The sequence below is a fragment of the Hibiscus syriacus genome, unplaced genomic scaffold (genome assembly GCF_006381635.1).
Source record: "Hibiscus syriacus cultivar Baekdansim isolate YM2019G1 unplaced genomic scaffold, ASM638163v2 tig00117034_pilon, whole genome shotgun sequence".
In the NCBI taxonomy this organism is placed as follows: domain Eukaryota; kingdom Viridiplantae; phylum Streptophyta; class Magnoliopsida; order Malvales; family Malvaceae; genus Hibiscus; species Hibiscus syriacus.
The window spans coordinates 9,749,894-9,765,144 of NW_024063533.1; the positions used below are offsets into that span (position 1 = coordinate 9,749,894).

The 15,251-nt window shown below is 34.3% G+C and overlaps 1 pseudogene; it reads left to right on the forward strand.

Annotated features, from left to right (window-relative positions):
• The first annotated feature begins 4,933 nt into the window (after window positions 1-4,933).
• On the forward strand, window positions 4,934-7,852 carry LOC120196813 (annotated as a pseudogene).
• The last annotated feature ends 7,399 nt before the right edge of the window (window positions 7,853-15,251 follow it).

A 15,251-nucleotide genomic window follows, 5' to 3' on the forward strand; every position in this document is an offset into this window, starting at 1 on the left:
GCTTACATTTTGCAACTTGAAGAATCGTTGTTTCAAGAAAAGGTTCGTCTAGGACCTAATGATCTCAAAGAAAGTAATGAGGAAAGTGCTTCACTGCGAAGACGCATTAGAGATCTTGAAAAAATTCTACACAATTGTCAAGTCAGAATCACTGAGTTAGAGCAAACTCTTGAAGGAACGAATGAACAATGGCAAAAGTCAACTGATTTCTATGTTGAAAGAAGTGAAGAAAGAAGTAATATGGTGTTCGAGGCCATGGTGCAAATGAGTGAAGTTGCTAGATATGTTGGGGAATTAGCTGTTGAAGCCAAAATAATTGAGCATCATGTTGATCCAGTTTCTAAGGGCGAAAAGAAGGTGTCATGGTTAATGAAAGAAATTATAGAGCTTAATAGGAAAGCTATGCCTTATCTGTAGTTATGAATTATTATAAAGAAACTTTTGTATGCCGATGAAAGTTGTTCTATGACAGTTAACTTTTTGGGATCAATACCTTTTTGCATACATACATTTTGCATACATTCATCATTCATTTCATAATTTTCTTTATGAATAACTTTATTATTTTTATTTTATTTATTAAGATAAAATTCATTAATTAAAATTTGGAAAAAATAATATTAAAAGATTTTTCAATCGCAGTTATTCTGGCCAAAAGAGAAATACAACATCACTACGGTACTAGACAAGCTACTAAGAGAATTATGGAAGATAAAATACAGCGTATTGAGGAACAGCATAATAAAGAACAAGCAGAAATGAGAATGAAGCTGGAGAAAATTGAAGCCAATATTGCAAATTCAAAAGACAGTATGATGCAGAAAATAGAGGACATGTTTAAAAGGCAGGCTATCATTGGAAAAATGCATGAAAATCCTGTATCTTTCGACCAAGAACCTATGTATCCTCTAGGTTTTCCACCAGAACCAATTTATCATTCTGGTACTACACCTATACAAATCAATGCTCGTACATCAGCATTACAAGAAGCCAAACCACATGAAAATCAACAAGTGGATCCTACATCTTCAAGCAAAAATCCGCTTATATCAGATGTGAAAATAGGGGATCTTAATACTGAGCATTTAATCCCAGATTTGAATGAGCTGAATGAAAAACAAAAAGTAAATGAAGAATTGACCAGACAGATCAAGAGCTTAGAAGAACGAATGAAATCCGTGGAAATAACTGAATCATTTTATGGGTTTGACGCCAGTGAGTTGAGTTTGGTTCCAGACTTAATCCTCCCCATCAAGTTCAAAGCTCCCGAATTTGATAAATATGACGGTACTACATGCCCTTCATCCCACATTACTATGTTTTATCGCAGAATGGCAGGATATGTGAAGGACGAGAAATTGTTAATTCACTGCTTTCAGGATAGTTTGACAGGACCGGCTTTAAAATGGTATACTCAATTGACCAAAGCCAACATTAGTTCCTGGAAAGATTTGGCTAAAGCATTTTTAGAGCAGTACCGCCACGTAACAGACATGGTTCCTGATAGATGGACTCTCCAGAATTTGGAAAAAAAATAATAAAACATTCAGATAGTATGCCCAGAGATGGCGTGACACATCAGCCCAAGTTCAACCACCTTTGTCAGAAAAAGAGGCCACAGTAATATTTGTTCATACATTGAAAGTTCCTTATTTAAATCATTTAATGGGGAATGCAACCAGAAATTTTGCAGATTTGGTCATTTCTAGAGAACTCATTGAAAATGTCTTGAAAAGTGGCAAAATTGAATCAAATGAGGGGTCTAGTTCCAAAAGACCTATGTACCGGAAAAAAGAGAATGAAGTCAACAATGCAAATTCTTACAACAAGGATTCATCGAAAAGTGTTACAATAACCCAGCCAAAGGTTAAGAAAGAGGAAACAAACACTAATCGAACAGAGTCCAGAGGATCTCGAAAAGAAAATGAAAGGTTGTCTTTTACACCTTTACCAGTACCATATGCGGAGATCTATGATTCGCTGTTAAAAGCAGATGTCATACGACCCTATCCTTTGGTTCCTATACAACCACCATTCCCTCCTTGGTATGATACAAAGGCACACTGTGTTTACCATGAAGGAATTACGGGTCATTCTATTGAAAACTGTTTGGCATTCAAAAGGGTGGTCCAAAATTTGATCAACACTGGAAAGTTGGAATTCAATACACCATCTGCATCAAATCATCCATTGCCAAATCATGGAGATAAAAACGTGAATACAATTCAGGAAGAGAACAAGAAGAAAGCAAAAACTGACATTTCTGAAATTAAATCTCCTTTTGTTTGGATATTCCAACAACTCTCTTTAGCCGGTATAATTCCACAACAATTCAGGCCAAAGCAGAATGAAGGCAAGAATTATTGTGAATATCATCAGGAGAAAGGGCATAAAATTCAACTATGTCCTGAGTTTAGGGATTTGGTGCAAAAATTGATGAACAACAGAGAAATAGAATTCTTTGAAGAAAAACCAGGGAAAAAAGAGAATGATGTTTGCTCATCAGAGGATTCTAAACCTAATCAAAGAATAAATGATCCTGTGATCATTAATGTGAAATCATCTACGACAATTCCTGCACCAATAAAGCCGAAAGTAGTTATCACCATTCCTCTACCATTTCCATACAAAGATACCCGCAGGGTACCTTGGAATTATACTACCAATGTTTCAATGGTAGGAGGATCTGATTCTCTAGAAAAAACAGAAGAGAAAATACAGAATTTGGATACAACATCGAAATCTGAAGCAATGAGCGAAGTCGGTTTCTTTACAAGAAGTGGGAGATGTTACTCTCCCGAAACATCCAATGCTTCAGAACAAGTGAAAGCAAAAGGAAAAGCCATGGTAATACCTCAGAAGGTATTTGATGATGAATCCCCTCCAGCATTCAATGAGCCTGTGACAGAAAAACAAGCTCAAGAATTTTTGAAATTCCTGAAACATAGTGAGTATAGTGTGGTTGAACAACTACACAAACAACAAGCGAGAATTTCTATTCTTGATCTATTGATGAATTCAGAAGCACATAGAAATGCTTTGATGAAAATTCTCAATCAAACATTTATCCCTGAAGATATATCCCTCAATAAACTTGACAGAATTATGGGACATATAGCCGCTGACAATTACATAACGTTCACGGATGATGAAATACCAGAAGGCGGAATGGGGTCAGTAAAAGCTTTGAATATCACGACACATTGTCATGGTCATGTGTTGCCAGGAGTATTGATTGACAATGGATCCACTCTCAACTTGATGCCTCTAGTCACACTTCAAAGAATGCCTGTGGATCAATCACACATGAAGAGTTATCAGAATGTAGTGCAAGCATTTGATGGTACTCAAAAAGAAGTGCTTGGGAAAATGGAAATACCGTTGTTAATTGGTCCAATCATGTACAATATTGACTTTGTGGTAATGGACATCCACCCTACATATAATTGTTTATTAGGGAGGCCATGGATTCATTCAGCAGGAGCCGTTCCTTCTTCATTACATCAGAAATTGAAATTTGTTGTTGATGGACAACTAATATGCGTCGGAGCTGAAGAAGAAATCATTGCGTCTGTAACAAGCGATTTTCCATATATCGAAACCAATGATGATGCTCTGGAAGCTCTTTCCGAGCTCTTGAATTTGTCAATGCAACCTTTATTGCAGAAGGAAGCAAAATTCCATATCCCAAATTATCTGATTGCACCAAGATGACGGTACGACAAACTTTAGGCATCGGAGCTAAAGCTGGGAAAGGGTTAGGAAAGAATCTTCAAGGGATTTCAGTTCCTGTCAGTATAAAGATGAAGAAAGAACGTTTTGGGCTTGGGTTTAAGCCCAATTTTTAGCAAAAGAACAAAGAGATGAAAAGAAGATGTGAGGACAGAAAGGCAAAATTGAAAGGGGGAGAAATCCTTTGGAAACACATGTCATTCCCACAGTTGAAGACCATATTCAGATCAGGGGGAACAATTAATGTAGAACAGCAGCTTGTTGAAGCCTTTAAAGAATAAAAGTTGACGAAAGATCAAAACATAGTTGAAGAAGCTATGAATGGATTATTTATCAACATGATCATGAATGACAACAAGACTGGCAAATACTTGGATAGGATTCGCCCATGTTTTCCTGGAGAAACACTCAACAATTGGACCACTGAAGATCTTCCTATAGTTTTTAATATTAACGCAGAGTAATATTCAGAACTAATCTTTATGTTTAGCTCAAAAATATGAAAACTTTTTGTTATCTTGTAAAAGAAATTATGTTAAATATAAGAAATTTTCTTTAAAATTTTCAGATGGCAATCATTCTTTACATTTTCTTACATTTTTACATTTATTTATTTCATAAATTTACTATATTCTTTCGGAAAATATGTCCGACTTAAATTTGCAGGTGTCACCATGTTAATAGCATGTTTATTCCTAAATTTAATCAAGAGATAAATTTAGAGCAACCTATATGTCTGGAAGAAATCAATAGGTGTGAAGATGAACTGGAATGTGATGTTCCTACTGAACTATTAAGATTGGTAGAAAAAGAAGACAAACAAATTCTACCCCACAAAGAAGAGATTGAGACTGTGAATTTGGGAACAGATGAAGAAATGAAAGAGGTGAAAATTGGTACTACTCTGACAGTCCAGATAAAACAAGAATTGACAAATCTCCTTCAAGAGTTCAAAGATATCTTTGCCTGGTCTTATCAAGATATGCATGGTTTAAGCACAGATATAGTGATACACAAGCTTCCAATCAATCCAGAATATAAACCGGTCCAACAAAAGCTCAGACGAATGAGGCCAGAAATGTTGTTGCAGATCAAAGAGGAAGTGATGAAACAGATCAATGCAGGTTTCCTACAGGCATCTAAATACCCAGAATGGATAGCCAACATTGTTCCCGTACCAAAGAAAAATGGAAAAGTTCGAATGTGTATGGATTACAGAGATCTCAACAAAGCTAGTCCAAAAGATAGCTTTCCATTACCCCACATAGACACATTGGTAGACAATACTGCAGGACACGCATGGTTTTCATTCATGGATGGTTTTTCAGGATATAATTAGATAAAAATGAATCCTGAAGACATGGAAAAAACAACATTTATAACCATGTGGGGCACATTTTGTTATAAAGTGATGCCATTTGGATTGAAAAATGCAGGGGCAACATATCAAAGAGCCATGGTAACTTTATTTCATGACATGATGCACAAAGAGATTGAAGTATATGTAGATGACATGATTGCCAAATCCCGAACTGAAGAAGAACATATTCAAAACCTGAGAAAGCTTTTCCAGAGATTGAGGAAGTATCAATTAAAGCTCAACCCCGCAAAATGCACTTTTGGGGTAACTTCCGGGAAACTTTTGGGATTTGTGGTCAGCAAAAAAGGAATCGAGATTGATCCAGATAAAGTAAAAGCAATTCAAGATCTTCCACAACCCAATACAAAAAAAGAAGTTCGAGGCTTTTTGGGAAGATTAAATTATATATCTCGGTTCATTTCTCAATTAACTGACAAATGTGATCCAGTGTTCAAATTACTTCGAAAGAACAATCCTGAAGTCTGGAATGAAGAATGTCAAGAAACTTTGGATATTATTAAGAAATATTTATCCAATGCCCCAATTTTAGTATCACCAATGCCTGATAGACCATTAATTCTCTACTTGACGGTATTCGAAAATTCAATGGGATGTGTACTGGGACAGCATGATGAATCTGGAAGAAAAGAAAAAGCTATTTATTATCTGAGTAAGAAATTTACTGATTGTGAAATTCGATATCCACCAATACAAAAATTATGTTGTGCCTTGGTGTGGGCTACTCGAAGACTCAGACAATATATGTTATACCATACTACTTGGCTGATATCGAAACTTGATCCTTTGAAATTCTTAATGGAATCACCAGCTTTGACAGGCAGAATGGCTAGATGGCAGATGTTATTATCTGAGTTTGATATTGTATATGTCAACCAAAAAGCAATAAAAGGAGGTGTAATAGCTGATTTTCTGGCCAGTCGTGTATCAAATGATTATCAGCCTTTGAGTTTCAATTTTCCTGATGAAGATTTGTTATGTATATCCATGAATGAAGAAGTTAGAACAAATGACACATCTGCATCTTGGAAGCTTTATTTTGACGGAGCATCCAATGCTTTAGGACGAGGAATCGGGGCAGTGTTAATTTCTCCAGAAAATGTTTATTATCCCTTTACAAGTAGACTGGAGTTCTTTTGCACCAATAACATGGCAGAATATGAAGCTTGTGTCATGGGATTGAAAGAAGCTATAGAAAGAAAAATCAAATGTCTCAAAATATATGGAGATTCATCGTTAGTGGTGTATCAATTGCGAGGAGAATGGGAAACAAAAGATCCCAAATTGTTGGAATATCAAAATTTTACCCTCAAATTAGTGAAAGAATTTGAGAGAGTTACTTTCAATTATCTCCCTCGAGAAGAAAATCAAATGGCAGATGCTTTGGCTACATTAGCTGCTATGTTTCAAGCAACTAAGAAAGTTGATATGATGCCAATCAAAATGCAAGTATATGAAATTCCTGCACATTGTTATAGTGTAGAAGAAGAAGTAGATGGTAAACCATGGTATCATGATATTCTGCAATATATCAAAAATCAAAGTTATCCACCAAATGCATCGGAAATTGATAAAAGAACCTTGAGAAGAATGGCTGCTGGATATTTTCTTGATGGCGAGATTATGTATAGAAGAAGCAATGATCAAATGCTATTGAGATGTTTAAATACCAGCGAAGCTAAAAGCATCATTGAAGAAGTACACAGTGGAATATGTGGAACACATGCAAATGGTCTTTCCATGGCCAGAAAAATAATGAGATATGGATACTATTGGGCTACCATGCACACAGATTGCATTGATTATGCAAGGAAATGTCATAAATGCCAGATATATGCAGACAAGATTCATGTACCCCCATCTCCTTTACATGTAATGACAGCACCCTGGCCATTTTCTATGTGGGGAATAGATGTCATTGGTGCAATTACACCAAAAGCATCGAATGGACATTGTTTTATTCTTGTGGCAATTGATTATTTTACCAAATGGGTTGAAGCTGTTTCATATGCCAATATTAAGAGGTCCACAATCTGTAAATTCATAAAAAAAGAGATAGTTTGCCGATATGGTCTACCAGAAAGGATCATTACAGATAATGCTCTGAACCTGAACAACAAAATGATGACCGAACTTTGTGCACAGTTTAAGATCAAACATGCAAACTCTGTGGCGTATCGTCCAAAGATGAATGGGGCAGTTGAAGCAGCAAACAAGAACATCAAGAGAATCATTACAAAGACCACTGAAACTTACAAAGATTGGCACGAGAAGTTACCTTTTGCTTTATATGCATACCGAACTACTGTTCGAACATCTACTGGGGCAACACCATTTTCTTTAGTCTACGGGATGGAAGCAGTCTTACCAATTGAAGTTGAGATTCCATCGCTTCGAATATTGAGAGAAATAAAATTGGATGAATCTGAATGGATCCAAGCTAGATTTGATCAATTGAACCTTGTTGAGGAGAAAAGATTGAAAGCTATTTGCCATGGGCATATGTATCAGAAACGGATGATGAAGTCTCATGACAAAAAAGTACATCCAAGAGAGTTCCAAGAGGGTGATCTAGTACTAAAAAAGATCTTGCCTATACATAAAGATTTCCGTGGGAAATGGATGCCTAATTGGGAAGGGCGATACGTTGTAAAAAAGGCCTTTTCCGGAGGAGCATTGATCTTGGCAGAAATGGATGGAAAAATTCTGAGAAATCCAATAAACTCGGATTCTGTCAAGAAATATTATGCTTGAAGAAAAAGAAAAAAGAGAGAAAAGAAAAAGAAAGAAAAGAAAAAAAAGAAAAAGAAAAAAGAGAAAAAAGAAAAAAAAAAGGGGGTCAAGGTGAAAACCCGAAAAGGGCATCTTGTAACCAAAGGAAGGATTTGAGTTGAAAACCTGAAAAGGCGGCTCAAATGCAGGTTGATATTAGGCATCTGGAAATTGAATCCTCTTAAGATTTTGACAGTTTGGGAGAAACTTCACATCTACAAGCATTTTGACAACGTTTGAGATCTTCCAGACAAAAGCTTACATCATTTCTCTAAATTGTGTCAACTTGATTAATTTAGAAATACTTATGCTAATAATTTGTTGAGACATTTGAATTTTTATCATTCTTATGCTTGCCATAACTTTGAATACAATTCTATCTATTTCAAGTTCAATTTATTTGAGATTCAATTTATTTTCGAAAATTCAATTTATTCTTTTATTGAATTAACATAATTTTGAAATAAGTTAAAGATTTCTGAATATCACTTTATGTTAATACCTTTTAAAAGCATGGAATACAAAGTAAGCAAATCATCACCATCTTAAAGCCATGAACAATAGGGTTGTTATGCTGGATGCCACTGACAACAAGGTCGAGTCCATTAAAACTACTCATCAATTGCTCCAACCGATCATCATTCAGTTCTTGCACATCTGTTTTTAAAGATATCCTAATACAGTAGAAGGTGACCTTTGCAGCACTAATTCCAGAGAAAAGAGACAGGACATTGATATCACTGGGAAACATGTCTCTATACAGATCCTTGTGTATGGTTTTTAAGGAAACCAAGAAGCATTTCCACCTCATCAGGTTCAAGTGGAGCAAAACTTTATTCCTTCCAATCCATACTAGATTCCATTTTCAGCACTCATCAAGAACATACTTCTGGACACGCGAAAGTGGCTCTTTGTCATAAGCTTCAAGAGCCTTACAGATCCTTTCTGTCAATTTGGCACTTCCTGTACATGTTTATAAACAGTTCAACTTTGTTTTTGGATTCCAAGAAGGCCATCATTTCTTTGTTAATGGAAAAGCATCAGCACATGGAGGAAACATAATAAGAGAAAATCTGTTCTTAATTGACAGAATTATGAATATAGCCCTTTTCAGTGTAGTAGCATGAAAATGCTTCGAATCTACAAATTTTGGCTTTACATCGAATAAGTATTGTGATATTATAGTCCAAACATTAACTGGAACAAATGCCAGGTGCTCATAGCATCTTCTGGAAGTGTTCTTTGAGTTATCTGATCTGGTTTGGTAAAACCAATCATTGAATTTGGAAAATGAATATGCTCATAGCATCTTCTGGAAGTGTTCTTTGAGTTATCTGATCTGGTTTGGTAAAACCAATCATTAAAGTTGGAAAATGAATATGCTCATAGCATCTTCTGGAAGTGTTCTTTGAGTTATCTGATCTGGTTTGGTAAAACCAATCATTGAAGTTGAAAGATGAATATGCTCATAGCATCTTCTGGAAGTGTTCTTTGAGTTATCTGATCTGGTTTGGTAAAACCAATCATTGAAGTTGGAAAATGAATATGCTCATAGCATCTTCTGGAAGTGTTCTTTGAGTTATCTGATCTGGTTTGGTAAAACCAATCATTGAAGTTGAAAGATGAATATGCTCATAGCATCTTCTGGAAGTGTTCTTTGAGTTATCTGATCTGGTTTGGTAAAACCAATCATTGAATTTGGAAGATGAATATGCTCATAGCATCTTCTGGAAGTGTTCTTTGAGTTATCTGATCTGGTTTGGTAAAACCAATCATTGAAGTTGAAAGATGAATATGCTCATAGCATCTTCTGGAAGTGTTCTTTGAGTTATCTGATCTGGTTTGGTAAAACCAATCATTGAAGTTGAAAGATGAATATGCTCATAGCATCTTCTGGAAGTGTTCTTTGAGTTATCTGATCTGGTTTGGTAAAACCAATCATTGAAGTTGAAAGATGAATATGCTCATAGCATCTTCTGGAAGTGTTCTTTGAGTTATCTGATCTGGTTTGGTAAAACCAATCATTGAATTTGGAAAATGAATATGCTCATAGCATCTTCTGGAAGTGTTCTTTGAGTTATCTGATCTGGTTTGGTAAAACCAATCATTGAAGTTGAAAGATGAATATGCTCATAGCATCTTCTGGAAGTGTTCTTTGAGTTATCTGTTCTGGTTTGGTAAAACCAATCATTGAATTTGGAAAATGAATATGCTCATAGCATCTTCTAGAAGTGTTCTTTGAGTTATCTGATCTGGTTTAGTAAAACCAATCATTGAATTTGGAAAATGAATATGCTCATAGCATCTTCTGGAAGTGTTCTTTGAGTTATCTGATCTGGTTTGGTAAAATCAATCATTGAATTTGGAAAATGAATATGCTCATAGCATCTTCTGGAAGTGTTCTTTGAGTTATCTGATCTGGTTTGGTAAAACCAATCATTGAATTTGGAAAGGCGAATGTGCCCAATAGCATCTTCTGGAAGTGTTCTTTGAGTTATCTGATCTGGTTTGGTATGAACCCCAAACCCAATCATTGAAGTTGAAAGATGAATTTGCTCATAGCATCTTCTGGAAGTGTTCTTTGAGTTATCTGATCTGATTCAGTAGGAACCCCAGAACCGATCGTTGGAATTGAAAGATGAACTGCATGATCATCTTCATTAATAAGCTTCTTTTCAAGCTTCATCTGCTTCTTCCTTTTCCACAAATCATAGCCCAAGTTTCGCCTTTGCTTGTAATTGTGATCATTGCATAATGGCTTCCCATCTTTTACCTGAAGAAATGTGTCGGCAGCCTTAGCCATTTGAGCAGTACATATAAAATTTGTCAATTCTGCAATTGATGAATCTGGATCACATCTCTCCATGGCTATTTGAATTTTCAGCCTCTGAGAATCCCATTTTTGTCAAGTATAACAGTTTATTCTCCTCATCAGAATCAGAATTCAAGATTTCTTGGTATTAAAAGAACTATCGATATCTGTGAAATCATCTTGAAAAGACATTTCATAATCAGATGAGTTGTTATCAGAATCAACATGTCACATGAAGGCAAGCTTTTCAAGAGCCTATACTATTGAGTTTTATTCTCAAGAAGTTTTGTATCTACATCTACATTTGTCAAAGATGACAGTTTCTCTGATTTGAAGAAGAAAGATTTATTGGGTTTTTTACAATTGAAGAAATACTCAATTCACCAATCTGAAATCAAATAAACTAAACATTCATGCATCATATTTAGGTGTTTGCAAAAATAGGTGCATTTTCATTCATTTTCATCCATGTTGAATATTGACAGGAAATTCAAAGATTTTAGCAAAGATTCAAATCCATCATTCGATGGATCAACTTTTCCAGGGAAAGTTCATAATAAGAAGAACTCATCTGAAGAAGGAAGAATAAGTTCATAATGAGAAGAATTTGTTCAACCTTTTGTTTAAATTCATCATATGATGGATTAACATTGCCAGGTCGAGTTCATAATGAGAATAACTCATCTGAAGAAAGAAGAAGAAATTCATAATGAGAAGAATTTGTTCAATCTTTTGCTCAAATCCATCATTTGATGGATCAGCTTTTCCAGAGAAAGTTCATAATGAGAAGAACTCATCTGAAGAAGGAAGAATAAGTTCATAATGAGAAGAATTTGTTCAACCTTTTGTTTAAATTCATCATATGATGGATTAACATTGCTAGGTAGAGTTCATAATGAGAAGAACTCGTCATCTGAAGAAGAAGAAATTCATAATGAGAAGAATTTGTTCAACTTTTTGATTAAATCCATCACTTGATAGATCCGCTTTTCCAGAGGAAGTTCATAATGAGAAGAACTCATCTGAAGAAGGATGAAGAAGTTCATAATGAGAAGAACTCATCAAGAGCTTATTCAACCTTTTGAATGACTCCATCACAGAAAGAAAGAGGTCAACATCATCCCCAGCGGAAAGTTCATAATGAGAAGAACTCATTTGAAAGAAAAAGAAGAAGTTATTCAACATCTCCATACATAATCAAGTGAAATCAAATGAAAAAAACTTATTATCTTTCCGTCTTTGCTCTATTCTTATTAAGAATAAGCAAAGAGGGGCAGCTGAAGATATTCATTTTTTTCATTTTAATTTTATTTATATTATTATTATTATTATTATAATTATTATTATATTATAATAATTATTATTAATATATATTATTTATTAATATTACAAAACCCGGAGCCCAATAATCAGGCCCATATTACAAGCCCAAACCATATGGAAACCCTAAAACATTTAGGGTTTCAGCTAGGGTTTCTATCCCTAGCTTCCAGCCGCCTCTGCCTCCAGCCGCCTCAGCCAACGGTCCAACTTCCAGCCGCCTCTGCTGCCAGTGCCACGTCCCAACCGAAGGCTCCAGAAGCTCCAACGCCAGCCGTCCACGATATGGCTATGGGGTGAGTCACCACTGGGAGTCCGGTGACTCACTGAGACCCGCTCTTCGGACCGGTCCGATGGCCACACCGGTGATGGCTATAAAGCCATCACCCCATATGCGAGCAAAAAAAGAGGAGACAGAGAGAAATACAGAGAAGAACGGGGAGAGACGAGGAAACAACAGAAACATAGAGAGATACAAAAACTACCAACGATCTCAACAACAACGCAGTAAAGAAACAGAAAAGAAAGAAAAGAAAAAAGAAAGAAGAGAAACTTACCGAGGAAGCCCCGACCACCGGACGTCACCAAAACCTTCGGAAACCGAAGGTACTTCTTTAGATTCGCTCCGATCAGGAGCCATTTAGAGGAAAATAACACCGGAACCGTCCTTAGGACGGTCCGATCTACCCTTTAATGTAAAAATAAAATTTTTCGGCCACCGGATGTGGTGGCCGGCGGTGAGGGTCACGGCGGCAGACGGTTACCGTCCGGTGACCGGCTTCCCTCCGGTGAGGGAAGCTAGAGAGAAGGGAGAGCTTTGTTCATTCTCTCTCAGTTAGAGAGAGAATGAAAATTGAAAAATGAAAGAGATGGCCCGAAGGGCCGGCTGTCTTGGGCATTAAATAGCCCTTCCCAAACGACGTCGTTTTGGGGAGGGCTATTCGTGTAATTAAAGAATAGTTAAATCATTTCCGCAGCCATCTAAACTTGTAAACTTTCCATTTTAGTCACTAAATCAAGTTTATAATACTTTTAATTTGATCTTTAAATTTTAATTTTATTTATTTTAGTCCTTTATATTAAAATAATATATTTAGGATAAATAATAGATTTAATCCCTTAATTTTAATAAATAATATTTTAATCCCTAATTTATATTTTTAATTTATTTTATTCTAAAATATGAATTTTAGATAATTTTATTTTAGTCACTAAATAAATAAAATAAAGAAATAGCATGTTTAATCCCTATAATTTTGATTAATTATGAATTAGGTTTTTAATTTTACTTTTACTATAATTTAGTCATTTATTTTAAATGTTTTCATTTATTTTACTGCTTTTAAATATATCATTCTGGTTGTATTTTTATTGTTTTAATTTTACTTGTTTATATTTTTAAATATTTTTATTATTATGTATTCATAAATATATATATATATATATATATATAATAAATAATAATTTATTTTTTTTAAATAATTTATTTTTATATTTATTTTTTAATATCAAAGAAAAGGACAGTCTTAATACAACTGGATGTCCTATTCTGGTATTTTAAATTATAAAAAAATATATATAAAAAAATAATTTTATTTAATTTTATTTAAATTAATATTTATCAATATCAAAGAAAAGAGCTGTCTTAAGGCACCTAGAAGTTCTTTTCCGATATTTTTAAATATTTTTATATAATTTTGAAATAATAGGATTATAAATTAAATATATTTTGAATTTTTTAAAATTTATAATAATAGAGACAATTTATAATTAAAAAGTACCAATTTTGGGCGTTGTAGGGGTGCTAATCCTTCCCTAAACGTAACCGACCACGAATCTTTTTATTATTAAAAAGAACAAATTTTTGGTTATAAATGCAGATCAGTTCATTTTTTTATTGGTGTTTTCTTAAAACTCTTTAAGAAAATAATTTTTAGGTATTCGACCTACCTGACCCAAAAGGCCGATGGCGACTCCCAAATTATTTTCAAAAACATTTATTTTCATCAATTTTCCCGCCAAGTATAATATTTCGTGCCCGAACGAAAACCGATTACGACAATCATCATCATTTTAAAATAACCTACGAAAGCACTTCATTCTGTCTTAAGATATTTCACCATCTCTATGAGGAGCAACTCTACTAGGATCCTCGGTTAGCCAACCGTCACTATAAAACCTTCAACATATTAAAAAGAAAATTACACATATATCAAAGAACTATAAATTGAGAATATAAAATTCAAAACTAATAAAGCTATGTACCTTGGATCTAGTAAATAAGCTAGACAATGAAGAGGAGTATAACTCTTTGTCAAAATAGTTATAAGAATCTCATAAACAACATGATAAAAAAGATTGAAGTCTAAAAAAGAACGTTTTCCTTATTGAAAATTTCATATTTCACTTTCTCAATCATGAAATCCCACATCCCATATACCAAATGAAGACAAGGCTTATCAGTGTCACATACTCTAAGCATGTCATAGATGGACTTTGTGAAATCAATTATGTAAGCTACTTTATCCCACCAATCATTACTCACAAGCTTTTCCTTCACAAAGCTTGTTTTCCTTATTGCATCCTCTCTGTAAGAATTTCATTCATCACTTATGAACATTACTTGAAGTCCATGCTTGATGAGTTTAAACCTCTTAAGCATCACATTGATTGAAGCAAAATGAGTATCGGTAATTGAAAGTAATTAAGAGGACTAAATCTTTAGAAGATTATCAATCTCAAGTTGTGGTTCATGATGAAATTCTTGATTTGTAATACCCCAAATTTTGACCAGTGACTAAAATGTAAGTTTTGAAAGTTTAGTGGCTAAAGCATAAACTTTGAAAAGTGTAGACACCAAAATTGTAATTTTTAAAATTTATATATTTATCTTGTAAATGAATATTTTGGATTAAAACAAATATTTTAGTAGGAATAATATTTTTTGTACGAGAATTGTGTTAAAAGCTATAAAGCAATAAAGTTCGGTATTGAAATCGAATATTCAAAACGAATTAGAATTTTACGAAAATTTGAAGGATGTTATAAAATGGTTGGAAATATTATTTATATATATTTTAGAAAAGTTAACATGGATCAATGGAATTAAGGTCGATTTTTCATGTTAAGCCAAAATTTTGGAATTAGGTGACTAAATTGCAACTTTCAAAAATTTCAAGGATAGAAGTATAAAATCAGAATTGAGATATTTTCTTTATGGATTTGATGATGTAAGGG